This window comes from Meriones unguiculatus, chromosome 15 (assembly GCF_030254825.1).
Source record: "Meriones unguiculatus strain TT.TT164.6M chromosome 15, Bangor_MerUng_6.1, whole genome shotgun sequence".
NCBI classification, from domain to species: Eukaryota; Metazoa; Chordata; class Mammalia; order Rodentia; family Muridae; genus Meriones; species Meriones unguiculatus.
This window is the reverse complement of record NC_083362.1, coordinates 50,788,609-50,804,488: the sequence shown is the minus strand read 5'-3', so window position 1 is coordinate 50,804,488 and position 15,880 is coordinate 50,788,609. Positions and strand designations below refer to the sequence as shown.

Below are 15,880 nucleotides of genomic sequence, written 5' to 3'. Positions count from 1 at the left end.
AAAGCAAAACAACAACAACAACAAAAAAAAAAAAGGTCGAAATTCAGAGAATAGAGACACCAAAATACCAATTCTGAAATGTCTTTACAGGAAGCAGGGCAGCCAGAGGGGAGTTCTGGTCCCTTCTTTCTCTCTGTGAGGCTATGTGTGAGCCTATGAGGGAGACTGAGGAGGCATTGGACACCCAGAGGTAGGGTGGATGGACAGATCAGCAGACCCCACCCCACACCTCAATCACCCATTACTACCCTTTTAAAAGCCTCAGACTCAGCCCAGTGGTTTCCCATTTCCACGGACCTGCCCCTGCTCTGGTGAGCTTTGCCTTCTCTCATCTTCCCCCTATGAATCAACAAGAAAGCACTTTGACTTTTGAGATAAAGCCCACCTGAGGGGAGAGAAAGGCCTCCATCAAACTCGGACAACTCACATTTCTGTATGTGAAACAGCCACACTAGTAAGAAAGAGATAATCTCTGAAGCTGAAGCTGTGAACCCCAGGTTCAGGGAGAGACCTGATTTCAAGATAAAATCGAGGCTCTTTGTGGTGGTGCATACCTTTAATCCCAGCCTGTGGTAGGCAGAGGTCAGAGAAGCTCTGTAAGTTCAAGGCCAGCCTGGTCCACAGAGTGAGCTCCAGGCCAGCCAGGAATAATACTACATAGAGAGACCGTGTCTTAAAAAAATAAATAAATAAATAAATACATGAGGGCTGGGAAGAAAGCTCAGTGGATCCAGCATTTGCCGTGCAAGTAGCAGGACCCAGCATCCACATAAAAGTCAGGTAAGTGTGGGACCCATCTGTGCTCATTATGTACCATAGACAGAGAATGCTAACTCCTGGAACAAGTAGCCAGCAGCCAAGCCAAGAATGCAGACCCGGGACTGAGCATGAGACCTTGCCTCAAAGTATCCGGCAGGAATCACTTAACATCAACCTTGGGCCTCCCATGCACTCACGTACGTGTGCACCTCCACACGCAAACATACATACACTCGGGCAGGCACACAGATACACAGAAAAAAAAAAATGAAATAAAATAAATGGCGGCTGGGAATAGCACCACACACTTATTAGCTCAGCACTCAGGGGGCCGAAGCAGGAGGATCACTGCAAACTCAAAGACAGCCCCGGCTATACAGGCTGTTTCGACAAAACCTGGCTTCAAGATAAATAAATACTGTTAAAGCTCCCAGTAATCACACCAATTGTGAAAAGTTAAACAATAAAAGAACTGTTGACATGTGATGGAGAGCAGAAGGGCTGTAGTGGGTCTAGTTACTGCTTTCCTACAGTGCACGCCTTGTATGGGGCCGGCTGCTTCCTGTTACACCTCCGGTTATACACGGCCCTTCTGCAGTTAAGCTCCTTAGGGTTGCCTTGTGAACTTCATCGTTCTTCATGGCGTGCTACTAGGTTAACAACTGGGGTCCGCTTTCTTTAACGCACGATCACGTTGCCCAAGATTATCACCTCCCGAGCAAGAAAGAGCTCAGACTGCAGTAAACTCAGCCCAGTTTTCTTACACTGAAGAAATTCAAGAGGAAGAGGGGCAGAGAAGGATGCGGGTGGAGACTGTCAAAGGCCATCTAAGAGGGAGCGGGAAGGAGTGAGACAAACAGGACCCCAGGCAACGTCTTGTCTAAACCGAGAGCAGCCTGACTTAGCGGCCTCGCGGGGACTATGTCCCGCCGTACCCAGACAAGCTAATTCGTTTCATGAGGAATCAATAATCTAAGTGGCCATTTAAACTGTCTTGATTTTTTAATGTTGGAAGTAAATTCGAATTGTAAAAACCTTACAGTGTAAACAAAATGCAGCAACAGCTGTGGTGTGTCCCCAGGCTGCCAATTTTCCCAATGAGAAATGTTAAACCAGCTGAACCAGCTAAACCAGAGGCTGAGAAAATGTGCTCCCTTCGTGTCCTTTTTCTTTCCTAAAATGTGATGTTTTGGGAAAAGCCAGATACACTGACATCATATTTATAATTATGAGAGTTTAATGAGAAAAGTGGCATCATTGGAGTAGGTAGTTGGGAAGGGCCTGACTTTTTGAGTCAAGGCCAAGGATACTGTCACCTAACCGGAGTTTAACAGATTTATTTGGCTACAGGCGAAACACATTTCCTTTCCCAAGGCAGTGGAGTTAGATTTGCCTCCCTTGCTTACTAAGAGAGGAAATACTTCTTCCTCCATTCAAGGCAGCTGCAATCAGTTCTCCCAGAGAAATCATTAAAGCTCAAGGATCCTGAGCACGGAGCCCAGAAGACGTGGCTGCCCGCCTTCCAGCCTCCCAGCTTCCCCACCGAACCGCACAGGCACCTCTGGGGGGTAAGTGTTTGTTTGCTCGCTCCCCACACATCCCAGAGCTTCATCCTCCCTCCCTACCACTCCCAGGAAAGTGACTCAGACAGACAGTAGGTAAGAAAATCAATTTAAATCCTTTTATCTAGATCTCATTTGAATTGGCATTTGGCTTATTGTGAAGGCTTATTCAAATTAGAGAGAAAATAGAAGACGCTCCCCACATTTCCGTGGGGAATTAGAGCCTTGTGTGTCTTAGAGAAAAAGATGTAGAGGGTGTCTTCTAGCCTGTCCCCCCCACACACAACCCCCCCCCCCGCCAAATCCTCCAAGCTCAGCTTCTCTAGGGAATAATAAAAATTAAAAGCAAGAATTTAGACAAGGCTTTGTCCTAGGTGGCCTTTAAGAATTCTTGGTTTAAGTGGAATAAAAATGCCCCTGTTAACTCAGGGCTGCCTGGCTTCTCAATGCAAACCCCTAGGGCCACTAAATCTGTGCCTGTGAATCCATTCCCATCCTTGAAAAGCTCTGAATGCGTGCAGCCTCACTGTGCAATCAAATAAACCTCATCTCTAACCCAGCCTACCTAAGAAGCAGCAGGCCCAAGAAGGGTCCTCATATATAAGAGGGAGTTAGCGCCCTGAATAACAGGAAAGAATTGAAAGGAGAGCCTCTTATTCACAGTCAACTTCTTCGTGAGAAAATGTCCCTTGGACTCTTTTTCTTTCCTTCTTTCTTTCTTTCTTTCTTTCTTTCTTTCTTTCTTCCTTCCTTCCTTCCTTCCTTCCTTTCCTCCCCCACACAACAACAGCAAGATTAGATTTGATCATTAATACAAATTAACATGAACACCACTCACATTCTACCAAAACTTTATTTCTGAAACTATCATCAATTTAGGTATTTAAAACAAGTATGCCTTTTTATGCCTTTTTGTTTGTTTGTTTTTGGAGACAGGGTTTCTCTTGTGTAGCTTTGGCTGTCCTGGTCTCACTCTGTAGACCGGGCTGGCCTCAAACTCACAAAAATCCACCTGCCTCTGCATCCCAGAGTACTTGGATTACAGGCATGTGCCATATTTGATCAAGTTTTTAACCCCAAATTTTCCTTAGTAAGACTTGGGGCAGGAATAAGAAGATGACCACTTAAAATCACAACATTTGATCACTACAAATACATGTTTTAAAAAGTATAATGTATTCTAATTATAAAAAGTCAACTTTCAAGCATCAATGAAAAAAAGTTATTTTTATGGTGTGGGAGGTCCTCATGCCCAAAATAATGTGCTAGAGGTGTTGTGTTGTGCCTGAGCCAAGTTGATGTAAAGGATTGTAAGCATACATACGTCCTTCAAGAAGTTCCTTTGCCAGAGCTCTATCAGGCTTTGAAAGCAGAGAAGCTGCCCTGAAACCCTTCTGTCTGGTAGAAGTCATTGCTAGCCCTTCCTCCTATTCAGTCAGCTCTGTAAACACCTCTTCCAATAAGGAGGCACATACCGAGACACGTAAGCCTTTTAAAAGAACAGTTTTGGGAACCAGGGTGTTTGGAAACAAATCCCAAACCCTACCACTGCCAAAGGAAGCTCTCTTTCTCTTTACAAACATTTGTTTGTTTGTTTGTTTGTTTGTTTGTTTAGTGTGTGTGTTTGTGTGTGGATCACACTGTACATGTGGAGGTCAGAAGACAACTCTGGATTCAGTTCTCTCCCTCCACTACCTAGGTTCAGGGAGCAAACCCTGACCATTAGCTTGAAGGCAAGGGCCACAACCACCTGCTAAGCCATCTCTATGGCTCCAAAGAGGCTCTCCCAACAGATCTCCGGTACCTCCACTTACCAGTCCAACCAACATGGCAGACATTCTACTGCATGATTAATACTCAAGGTCTCTAGTTCATTTAAGCAAGTCTGGATTCAGAGACTTTGCAAAACTCATGAACTGCAAGTCATGACTTCTTAAGACTATCAAAGGGGGGCTATTCAAAGCAGGATATAGTGGCCCACACCTGTGGTCCCACCTACTTGAGAGGCCAAGACAGGACAGTCATGTAAGGCCATCCCAGGTAGTATACAGAGAGAAACCACGAAAGGCGATCTTCCTACACACAGCAAACTATAGAGCTTTACTAAAGATAGATTTGTTTTGTTTCATTTTGTTTTTAGTTATCATGGCAATTTAATTCACTGTGTCTTGGACTAACGTGAAACAGGGATATCTCAACACTTAGTTTAGGTGGTAACTAGCACACAGATAAGACACACATTCCTGGCTTTCACTGTATCCCATGTGTATGTTATGCTTGACACATGGGATACTCCTTAATCAGTGTCTTTTCTTTCTCTCGATGCTTTTTCCAGTCTTTGCTCCTTGATGCTTCCTGTTTTATCACAAAACAAAAACTATGTTAAGTAGCTGACACTTCTCGAAATTCTCCACAAAAGTGCCTTTTATGGATGAAATTGAGCTTTGGTGAGATGACAGAACACAGGTATGGGCGGACACACTGGCTAGCCTACAACACTGACAATTACCCCCTCCCTCCAGCAAGCACATGAATCCATCAAGACAGAAAAGAAAAATGCCAAGATCGTGGTGCGCGCTTATCACTGCACCATCAGGAGACTCCCTGGAGGCAGGCATGTCCTTCTAGGCCCGAGAAGGCTCTAGAATCTAGGACAAAGGGCGAGAGTCTGGAAAGTCCCTTTCCACATCGCCTAACTCCCACCATGAAAATGACATCTTGTGATTTTTCTAGTTTTGGTTCTAAACAACAAGTATATAAAATCATGAGCATCTGACTTTTTGTTTGTTTGGTTGGTTTTGAGATAGGGTAGCCATAGCTGACCAGAATTTTTCTGTGTAGATCAGGCTGGCCTTGAACTCGTACATATCCACCTGTCTCTGCCTGACGGCCATGCCCTGTGCTGTGAACATTTTTAAAGCTGACTTTTTATGGACGAGTGATGTTCAGTTTCAAATATCATATAGTTGGGTTCATAAAGCATACAAGAGGCGAGGTGGTTCTTCAGAGGGAAGCGAGCAGTATCCAAGCCTGCTCACTTTCAGTCTCCATACTACTCATCCCTCAAACTTCTGAACTGAGGCCTGACTCACACATAAACACTCCTGACCAGGGCCACAGACAGTGAGTGATGAGGGCTCAAAATCAGATTTTTCCCCCCCTTGGAGTGAATGAAGTTCTCTCACTCCACCTCTCAGAAAATTTGAAACACACCAATAGGATCCCATCTCTTCACTGGAAGCTTCAGATCACCCTGTTCCCTGCTAGCACCGGGCATCCAGCTGATCTGAGTCCCAATTAAACTATAACAAAGGGAAACCAGATAATGTTACAAAAACGGCCTTGGAAAAAAAACAATCCATACCTTATGTTCCTTGCTCACTTTCTTTCTGGAATACATCAAACATACACACGTGCGCGCATGCACACACACTTGAGGCTGGAAAGATGGCTGGCAGTTAAGCTCACTAGATGCTCTTCCAGAGGCCCAGGAAAGAATTCCCAGCACCCCCATGGGGGCTCACAGCCGTCTGTAACAAGGCTCTGGGACATCCCACACACACTTCCAGCACTGCATACATGTAGAACACAGATATACATACAGACAAATGGCCACGCACATAAAATAAAAACAAATAAGTCTTTAAGAAAAAACACTCAAAACCTTTTTTTTTTTTTTTTTTTTTTTTTTTGGCACAGTGTCATTTCAAAAGTCAAATAAAAAGCAGTATGAGGCGGCCAGGAAAAGAGTGCGAAGCCTAAGGGAGCAGGAGGAGGTTACATTCAGAGGCCACAACAGCTTGGCTCCTGGCAGAACATTAACAGGTAAGCACTCTAGCTGTTTGCTTTCCTCAAACTGACACAAATGCAACCGAGCTGCACAAGATTGATTTACAAGGCAGCTTTCAGACCAGCTGGCAATTGAGGGGGACTCCTCATAGCTCCTGTTTCTGGTCTTGTTAAGTGTTTGGGGACAATTTTCTCATCGTTGCTGTAGTTAACAACGAGGCAGATGTGGATTGTTAATAACTAGTAAAGCCAGTAAGGGCCATGTACTGTTGTGAAAAGTTCATTGCGAGAAAGGAGAAGTGGAGCTCAGAACTGAAAACGAATATCTTTTCTGTTTTGTTTTGAAATTAAAGGGCAGGAAAAAATTTTCTGCATTGATTGACGTGTTTGCTACGCTCACCCACTGCTCATCCCTTCTGAAGATAAACAGCTTAATTATTTAAAAAACAAAACACTTTTGGATAAACAAAAACATCTCACATCAAATTTAACCAGACTCAGTGAAGTTCCACACAATGAGATTAGCACTCAGAACAAAAGCTTTGGGGCTTCCCATGAGATTTCACATATTTGTTTGTTTGCTTACTATTTTTTCAGGGTTTCTCTGTGTAGCCCAGAATGTCCTAGAACTTTCTCTGTAGACCAGGCTGCCCTGGAACTCAGAAGTCTGCCTGCCTCTGCCTCCCAAGTGCTAGGATTAAAGGCACATGCCAACATGTGGACTTTATACTTTAATTATCAAATATAGTCTATGTACTTAAAGACCACCAAAACCAAACAATTTCATGACAGAGTTAGAACTAGAAAAAATTTAGCTTCACATCTTCTTTCATGACTTGGATCCATTACCCGAATTCCCTTCTTCATCCCTTTTACAGGTAATATCTCAAAGTAATTTTTAACGGATTCTGTTGATTTTCCCGGTGAGATTTTTCTTCTCCAGGCGTTTCTGAAATTTCATTACCAATTACAATTACCTCTAATCAATTGGTCCCTTGGTTCTCAAAGAACAGAGCTCATTGGTCTGGACAATGTTATGTCCCTGTCTGGTTCTGTTTACCTGGGTCTTCTCTTGAACGATAGGGTACCTCATTATTTATGGGTTATGCTCTGCCACACCTTTCCTGGCCCACGCGGCTCACGTACGGTGCACGGTGCCGAGCGTGGCGCGGCACGCGCACGGCACTCTGCTGCGCGTACAAAGGTCATGAGCTGTCAGCCCCCATTAGAAGGTTGAGCACGGGGAAGGCAGGCCTCCTGCCCCCCCCCCAGCTGACACCTCAGGCAATGGCTAAATCCAGGCCTGCGTGCTCCCAAACGCCTCACTCCCTACATTAAAATTCCTGTGCCCCTGCACGCTTCTGAATCAGTACCGGAGAATTAGAAGATGGCAGTGCTTACCTCAAGGAAGCTGCTGGTGGCAGATGCCAGGAGCCTCGCTTGCTCCTGGTGCCGAGGGGAAATATCGGAAAGCACTGCTTTATCTTCCGGCATCTAGAGGAAGGAGACAGGCAGAATCTAAGCATATCAAAACCAGTCACCTCCACCTTTCCCCCGCCTCTCTCCCACCAAGACTCTTAAGGCCTGCAATGGAAATTGTGGGAAAGCCAACGAAAGTCAACCCTGACCCGGGTTTGATCCCTGAAACACAGGTTGGAAGAGTACAGCTGACTGTAAAATTGTCTAGTCACCTCCCAGGCATCAGGCTGTACACACACACAGTCACAAGAGCGCATGCGCACAGCTGGGTAATGTGAACACACAGGATTGCAGCGCGCATAGACACACTTTCGTTCTTTCTGTCCTTCACAAGGGTAGAGCCATTCAGTGTCTGGCCTGTTGTGAGGGTTATTATTTGGATAGATGTTATACTCGATTTCACGCTGGGTATGAGTGACTAAGTGAATATGAGCCTAAACAAGACTATATATTTATATATATGATTTATTTATTTATTTAAGGTACTTGAGTGCTCTATCTGCATGTACACCTGCTTGCCAGAAGGGGGCACCAGATCCCATTGAACTCAGGACCCCTGGAAGGGCAGCTAGTGCTCTTAACCCTGCTGAGCCATCTTTCCAGCACATACATTTCAATTTGTATGTAATTTGCATGTAATTCTTTTCTTTTCTTTCTTTTTAGTTTTTCGAGACAGGGTTTCTTTGTGTAGCCTTGGCTGTCCTGAACTCAATTTGTAGACCAGGCTGTTTTGTAGGTGAGGCTGGTCTCAGAGCTTCTCCAGGCACCACTGCCCAAATTTTTACTGTACTGCACTGAATTTTTTATTTTATCTAATTAATTAAAAATTTTTTAATTTGTTAACTTATTTTGAGGCAGGGTCTCCCTGTGTAGCCGGGGCAGGCCTGGAACTCACAGAGATCCACCTGCCTCTACCTCCTGAGTGTGAGTATTAAGGGTGAACACACTGTTCCCGGTTTATGTACTAAAAAGGTAAATCATGCAGCTGGGATTCTTCCTGAAACAACAGTAACTTTCCGATGTAAAAGTTGAAGAAAGTTGTTTTTTTTTTCCTAAGAAGATATCAAGTATTAGTGCCTTCAAATGTTAGTAGGCTGTTAATTTACAATTTAATGCCATCTACATGACATGTTAGATTTTCGTTTGTTCACAGTACATTACCATAAGCCTATTAGGAAAATTGGACGCCCACAACCTAAGATGTGACAGAGCACAAGGAACTGTGACAGCAGGAGCCTAGAGCAAGAAAACAATTCTCCTAAAAACCAGTATGGAAGTGCAATTTAAAATGTTCAAAACATTTTAATTACAGGACTGTTGGTTTCAAATTGCCATTTAAGAATGCCATTCTTCTGTAAACATAAATGCTTTCCAATTTGATTTTGAAGTCACCTGACCCCCATCCCCATCCCCATCCCCACCCCCACAGTGAATAGGCTTTGTTTTGATTTAGACTTTTTAATCCACCTGAAGCCGCAGTTCTTAGATTTGTTCTCTGGACCATAGCAGGAAATGGAGAACAGCAATGGAGCTAATACCCCAAACCCACAGCTTCTTTCTGAGAGTCCCTCTCTCCAAGACAGCTAGTGACAACCCCCACCCCCACTCACACAACCTTGCTCTGTTGAAGTTCAAACCCAGACCTGTGTGCATGCTGGGATCTTCTCGAAAAATGTGTGACATCTCAGGCCCACCCTTTATTTTGGGGATGGGGGGGTAAAAATTTTAGATCTGACTAAAATCTTTAGAATGGCTTGTCTTTCTAGATGGTTAAGGGTTTGTTTGTTTTCCCTTGCTTTGAATGATTACCTGCTATACTTAAGGTGATATCAAAAAATTCCCTTGTCAACAGCTGCCTCCATTTTGAGTTCCTGTCGTCCTGTTCCTGGCCAGCTGCCTCCCTCAGTAAGGTGCCCTCCTTAGCGTTAGGGATGCAGAGAGCTACCGAAGCTAAGGAAGGTGGCTTCAGTCTGGTTCCTCTGTGGTGATTGGTGGTTTCCTGTTTCAAGGTTATTCTCATGCTGGTTAAGGGGTAGTCCGAGACTGGGTAGCAGGAGGCAGACCTAGTATCCATGAAGCCCAGGTTCAATCCCCACTACTGAAAAGAAAGCTGGAGAAGTAAGGATCCATTGATGAACATAGCTCAGACCTATACCCCACACACTCAGGAGGCAGAGGAAAAGGGAATGGCCAGAGTCTGAGACCAACTTGGACTAGAGAACAAGATCCTGTCTAGTCCCAACACACCTCCCTGCTCAGTGGTACCGGAGGACAAAGTCTCCTTGTGTCATTGCTGTGAGAATTCATCTCTCACATATCCTCAACCCTTAGCTTCCCTGTGGATGGGATTAAAACTAGGAGATCTAATGTAGTTCACTGGCTTTTTCCTGGCTCAAGATGTAAGGCCCCTGTTTCTTTCTTTTGTAAGTCTGGGGCATCTCTGGGGTCCAGTGCAGGGCCTCCTTTGGGAGGGCGGCAACAGCAACCCTTGTGTGTGGACGTGGCCGGCAACAAGCAGCTGAGGCACTGGGTAGCATATAAAGGCAGAGTGACAGGACCTCAGCCTAAGAGCTGCCTCCCCCACTGTGGGGCACAGAGGAGGTCAAGAGTGGGGGAGGGCCGTGCGCTCATGGTCACAGCCAGCTTGCTGCGTAGCTTTCTCTGATTTGGTTGTTTCCTGGAGAGGTCCCAGCTCTGCCCTGGCAGGCCTCCTAGGGAGGCGGTCTTGGATGTTTCATTGTGCGTTTTTCTGGACCCTGCCGTAGCTTGGCCTAATGGTAAAGTGTCCAACCTGTGACTTGGTGTCCTTCACAGGAGGGACTTGTTTATGCAGATAATCCTTGATTTATTACGGGATTACACCTCAATAAACACATTGTAAACTGAAAATATCTTAATTGAAAACAAATTGAATACACCTCACTTACTGAGCATGGTTGCTTAGCAACACTGTGTGCACAGAGTACCGCTTTTTTTTCCTCATGATTGCATGGCTGACTAAGAGCTGCGGCTTGTGCTGCCCAGGATCTGAAGTGTTTGTGTCATATTGCCAGCTTAGAAAAAGACCCAGAATTTAAAACACGAGGTACAGTTTCTACTAAATTCATATGGCTTCCTCCTCCACAAACTAAGGCCAAAATTCTAAAGCTGATCACCTACATCTGGTTATGTTTGTCTTTTGTCCAGTTTATTTCTAAGGAGAAAGAAGAGAGAGCTAGGTACAAGTGTGGGTCAGGTGAGAGGGGAGGAGGCAGGGGAACAAAGCCTAGAGGATAACAGAATCACAGTGATAATGACAAATCCCAGAGAAGAGGGTGCCTCCAGAGCCAGTGGGAAGGAGAAAATGCCCAGACCAGAGGGGCAGATTGGGGAGGGGTGGACACTGAAGGGGGCACCAGTGGGTGGGGACCTATAAGTTGATGGCCACAGGGTGTTACCCCAGCAGGGTTCCATGGAGAGTCCTAGTTGGGGCCCTCTGTAATTTGATATGTCAATTGTACATATCTCCTTGTACAAAAGAATAAAATAAAATGAAGGGGCCAGAAAAGATGACTCAGTAGGTAAAGGTGGCTTCTACCAAGGCTGACAATCTCTGTTTGATCCCTAGGTTCCAGAGGATGGAAGGAAAAAACCAAGGCATGTAACACACACACACACACACACACACACACACAAATAAATGAAATGTAATTTAAAAAATCAAAACCCATAAAAAGCAAAAGGCAAAGCCAAGAAATTATTTTGACTTTACCTTTAAAATAAAAGCTTTAGCCAGGCATGGTGTTGCATTCTTTTAATCTCAGTCCTCAGGAGGCAGAGGCAGGCATAGCTCTGCGATTTGGAAGATAGCCTGATCTACATGGTTTCAGGTCAGCCAGGGCTACACAGTGAGAGCTTGTCTCAAAAACCAACACACCACACTACACACACACACACACACACACACACACACAACACAAACACACAAAGTAAAACAAAAGCTTTTGTATTTCAAAATGGACTACAGCAAGTTTCTTTCCATATCAAACATGTTTTCAAAGGGACTATACCCTTACATGAATAAAATACCTTTTTGGTTCCATCAGAAGGGAGACAGGGATCTCGGCTGAGAACCTCGGGTATGAACCTTGCGGGTATGGTTTCAGACTTTGCCTCCTTTTCTCCTGCTTCGTCAGAAACAGCTTCTCCTGTTTTAGTTTCTCCATTTGCTGCAGACAAACCTGTTTCTCAGTGGGCAACCCTCGGCTGTATCCTTGTCCCCCTTCTCCCTTCTGCTTCTCCTCTTTGCTTTAGTTAGCCTTTCCTGTTGACTGTTTTGATTTCCTGTCCAGTTCTGTTGGAGCAGATTTAGCCGAAACCCTCACTCATCTTCTTCGATGCCCCTTCAGCTGACCTTCCTCTCGGGAGTGAACTGAGTGCCTGTGGGTACCACTGTGTTTAAAAGACAGATGTGGAGCCCAGCAGCGGTGGCACATGCCTACGATCTCAGCACTCGGGAGGCAGAGGCAGGTGGATCTCTGTAAGTTTGAAGCCAGCCTGATCTACAAAGTGAGGGCCAGGCCAGCCAGGGCTACACAGAGAACCCCTGTTTCAAAACAACAACAAGGAAAGCTTAGCATGTGAGGAGTGAAGGAAAGTCCATGGTTTTTATTCACACAGAAACAAAACAGGGCTAAGGCGCCAAAATGACACAACAGAAGGGCATTTGTGCCTGACACTGATGATCTGAGCTTGGACCCTAAATCTCACATGATGGAGAGAAAGAACTCACAAGCTGTCCTTTGACCTCTACATATGTGCCACGGCACATGTATCACATACATACACAAGTAAGTAGATATGATGAGAAGAACAAGAAATTATTTCATAAGGACTTAAAATGACTTCCAGGGTTAATCTTGAAGTGCTAATTTATTTTTTGCTCTTTTTATGCAAAAAAAATAAAGCAGTAATTAATTGTCCATAGTCAATGGATCACCTAGTGGAATAAGCCATTTCCAATAGTTACATATAGTTCCTCCATCAAAAATATATAATCCGACCTAATAAAAGCCAAATGTAACAAAAAGTGGACACTCTATAAACATACGTGGTCTAACCATTCCAAAAGAGCAAGAATGACTTGAGGAACAGCACGGTATGAGCCAGGGCTGAGGAACAGGCAGAGTTAATACTGAGAAGCAGAGGACCCCATGCAGAGGAGCTTTACCTTTGAGATGGAGTTTCTCTACTCACTTTGTAGACCAGGCTGGCCTCAATCACAGAAATCCACCTGCCTCTGCCTCCCAAGTGCTGAGATTAAAGGAGTGTGCCACTATGCCCAGCTTAAGAGGGGCTTTTCAAAGAAGGCCGCAACCTGACAACGAGAGAGAATCTAAGGCAAATGATTAAATTCTTCTTAGGACCAAGGCATCCCTAATGGCATGAAAATAATACAGAATGTTAGACCAGAGTTGATCACTAGACAAAGAAGAAGGTCCTTATGGGCCAGTCTGGTCTACAAAGAAAGTCCAGGACAGCCAAGACTTCACAAAGAAAACCTGTCTTAACACCCCGTTGCTCAAAAAAAAAAAAAAAAAAAAGACCTAGGGTCCAGGAATGTTGTTCGGTTGGTAGAATGCTTGCTCCAGCACTGCATAAACCATGTCTGTAATTTGATTTATTTATTATGTATACAATGTTGTCTGTGTGTACACCTGCACACCAGAAGAGGGCACCAGGTCTCATTATAGATGGTTGTGAGCCACCATGTGGTTGCTGGGAATTGAACTCATGACCTCTGGAAGAGCAGCCAGTGCTATTTACCTCTGAGCCATCTCTCCAGACCCCACATGTCTGGGCTTTTAACACTTGGGCGGTGGAGATGGAGAAGGATCTGATATTTAAGGTCATTCTTTGGTAGGTATTGGGTTCCAGCTCAGCCTGGGTACATAACACACTATCTCAAACACATTAAAAAGGTGACACAGGACCAAAGTGGCGATGCAACCTTCGACAGGAGCACTTGGGAGACAGCAGAGGCTGGGAAATGTTTATGAGTCCGAAGCCAGACAGATCTGCATGTAGAGACCCTGTCTCAAAAACAAAGAATTGAGATAGGTTTACTTGTACTAGGTGTTCCATAAGAGTGATGCAAAAAACAGCCTGTGTCTAACCTAAATAAAGGCTTCTTATGCCTCAACATAAAACAGGGATTAATAATTTCAAGAATACTACTAGGCTATATAAAACAATTTTCTTTAAACATCTGTTTTCCTTATGTGCTTTATTTCTACATAGGTTATAGTTAAATATACTTGGCAGGAGCAGGGCACGGTGGCACACGCCTGTGATCCCAGCACTCAGAGAGGCAGGGGCAGGCCGATCTCTGTGAGTCTGAGGCCAGCCTGGTCTACAAAGCAAGTCCAAGACAGCTAAGGATACACAGAGAGGTACAGTACCTTACTCCCACAGTCCCAGCTTTTGGGAAACTAAGGCAGAAGAGTTGCTGAAAATTCAGGGCAAACTGAGAAAATTCCAGGACATCCAGGGCTATTGGTGAGACCCTGTTGGTACACACCCATCATCTGACTTCTTCCAAGGAGGAGGCATTAGGATCAGGAGTTTAAGGCCATCTTCAGCTACTTAGCAAGTTGGAGGCAACATCTCTCCCTATCTTAAAAGCAACAAAAAGCAAACAATAGCAACGATAAAATATCCTAAACATAAGAGAGTTTAGGAGGGCTTTTTTTTTATTGTTGTTTTGTTTTTGTTTTTGTAGTTCCTTTCATTTGAGGCACGGTCTCTCTATGTTGACTAGGCTAGCCTATACTTGTCATCCCTCTGCCTAAGCCCCGTGACATGTGAACATGATAGATGAGAAGCTACTTCTCTCTGCCGGTCCTCAGTATCAACTGAGCACACATCAGCCTCTTGTACAGTACTGTAGATAGACACACAAGCACTGCTGAAGGCTTTCTCATGGGGGCTCTCCAAATCTAGTAACAAAGATAAACACCAAACAGATAATCACCATGCTGAGGCTGGGAGGGTAGGGTGGAGAAAGCGGGTCCTGATGTCCCACACACTTAGAAGTTCATATGGGCATACTACTTTTTCCCGCTGCCCATGCTCCTTTAAGCCTTGTAGAAATAACAGCTCTTCTGATTGGTGTGGGAATTATCCGCGAAAGCGCGGTGACGTTGCTAGGCACCATAGCACACTTAACAAGTGCTCAGGAAACACCGGATGTCACCTGGTACGTTAAATGCTGCTTTGGCATTCGGCAAGGTTGGTATTTCCTTCCTTACCCGGAGTTAGGGATGGAATTAGGCTTGCAAGCTGCCTCCTTTGGCATGAGGCTAGGGAAACGGATGTTGTTCTAAGCACGTCATGACTGGATAACCATACTGCTTTGTAGTGAGGTTGCTAACTCTTGATGGTGGTTTGTGGGGTGTGATGGGGAATTTTACCTCTTTCCTGGGAAATGGGAGCTGTTGCCAATCAAAAGTCAAATAGAGGGGTTGAACAGATAAAACACTCTTCTCATGGGGGAGGCCAGCTTTGTCGGTTCCCAACATCCTTTTAACCCCTTTAGGGGGAGGAACTGAATATATACAGCAAGGGAATTGCTGAGAACTACGCACCCTGGTTCCCTTCTCAGCCTGTTCTTGTCCTCTCAGATATGCCAAGATGCCCGTGGCATGAACACCTTTTCTCAAAACCCACCCAGTAGTCTTTTGGTGGTTCAGTTGGCATCAGAGCCCTCCTAGGTCAGGCGCTGTGCTGGGCTCAGGGAGTATGAAGGAAGCAGAAGCACCATGTGGGGAGGAGACAGACACTCCTCAGATGGGCAGTCAGCATGTGTGCCCCAGTCTCTGAGTGGAGAGTGCAGAGCAGGGACCCTGGTGTAAACTGAGGTCTGGGTGCACAGGCAGGTCAGGAAGAGTTTCTGTAGGAGAGAGTCATGTGAAGATACCACTGGCTCTTCAGAAGGGCTGTGGTTTTCTCCTTGATTTCAGCACTATCAATCAGAAGGCTCAGAAAGAAAAGCTTAGGCAAGTAGATTGTGTCATTAACTTATGGGTGATGCTGTGTTTGTAGAAAATACTTATTCCTTTACTCAATTGTATTTCAGCATTTCTATTGGATTGCCCTTGTATTCCATAAGAACACAATGAGTGTATTCCAAACATTCGTTGTGTTTGTTTCCAAGCCTGAGTATTAAGTTGAGGGAATTTCATTTATGAGATGAATTTGCTGACACTAAGGTATAACCCAACCCATTTTACCATTTATTTTGCCTAGGCTAG

General features: G+C 44.8%; 1 protein-coding gene across 1 annotated transcript in view; it reads left to right on the top strand.

Moving 5' to 3' along the window:
* The first annotated feature begins 1,968 nt into the window (after positions 1 to 1,968).
* Positions 1,969 to 15,880, top strand: part of Cmklr2 (chemerin chemokine-like receptor 2) — a 33,680-nt gene continuing 19,768 nt past the window's right edge. The window contains exons 1-2 of the mRNA XM_021648513.2: positions 1,969 to 2,327; positions 6,021 to 6,146. The gene's annotated coding sequence lies outside the window, so the exon portion shown is untranslated. The remainder of the gene's footprint in view (positions 2,328 to 6,020; positions 6,147 to 15,880) is intronic.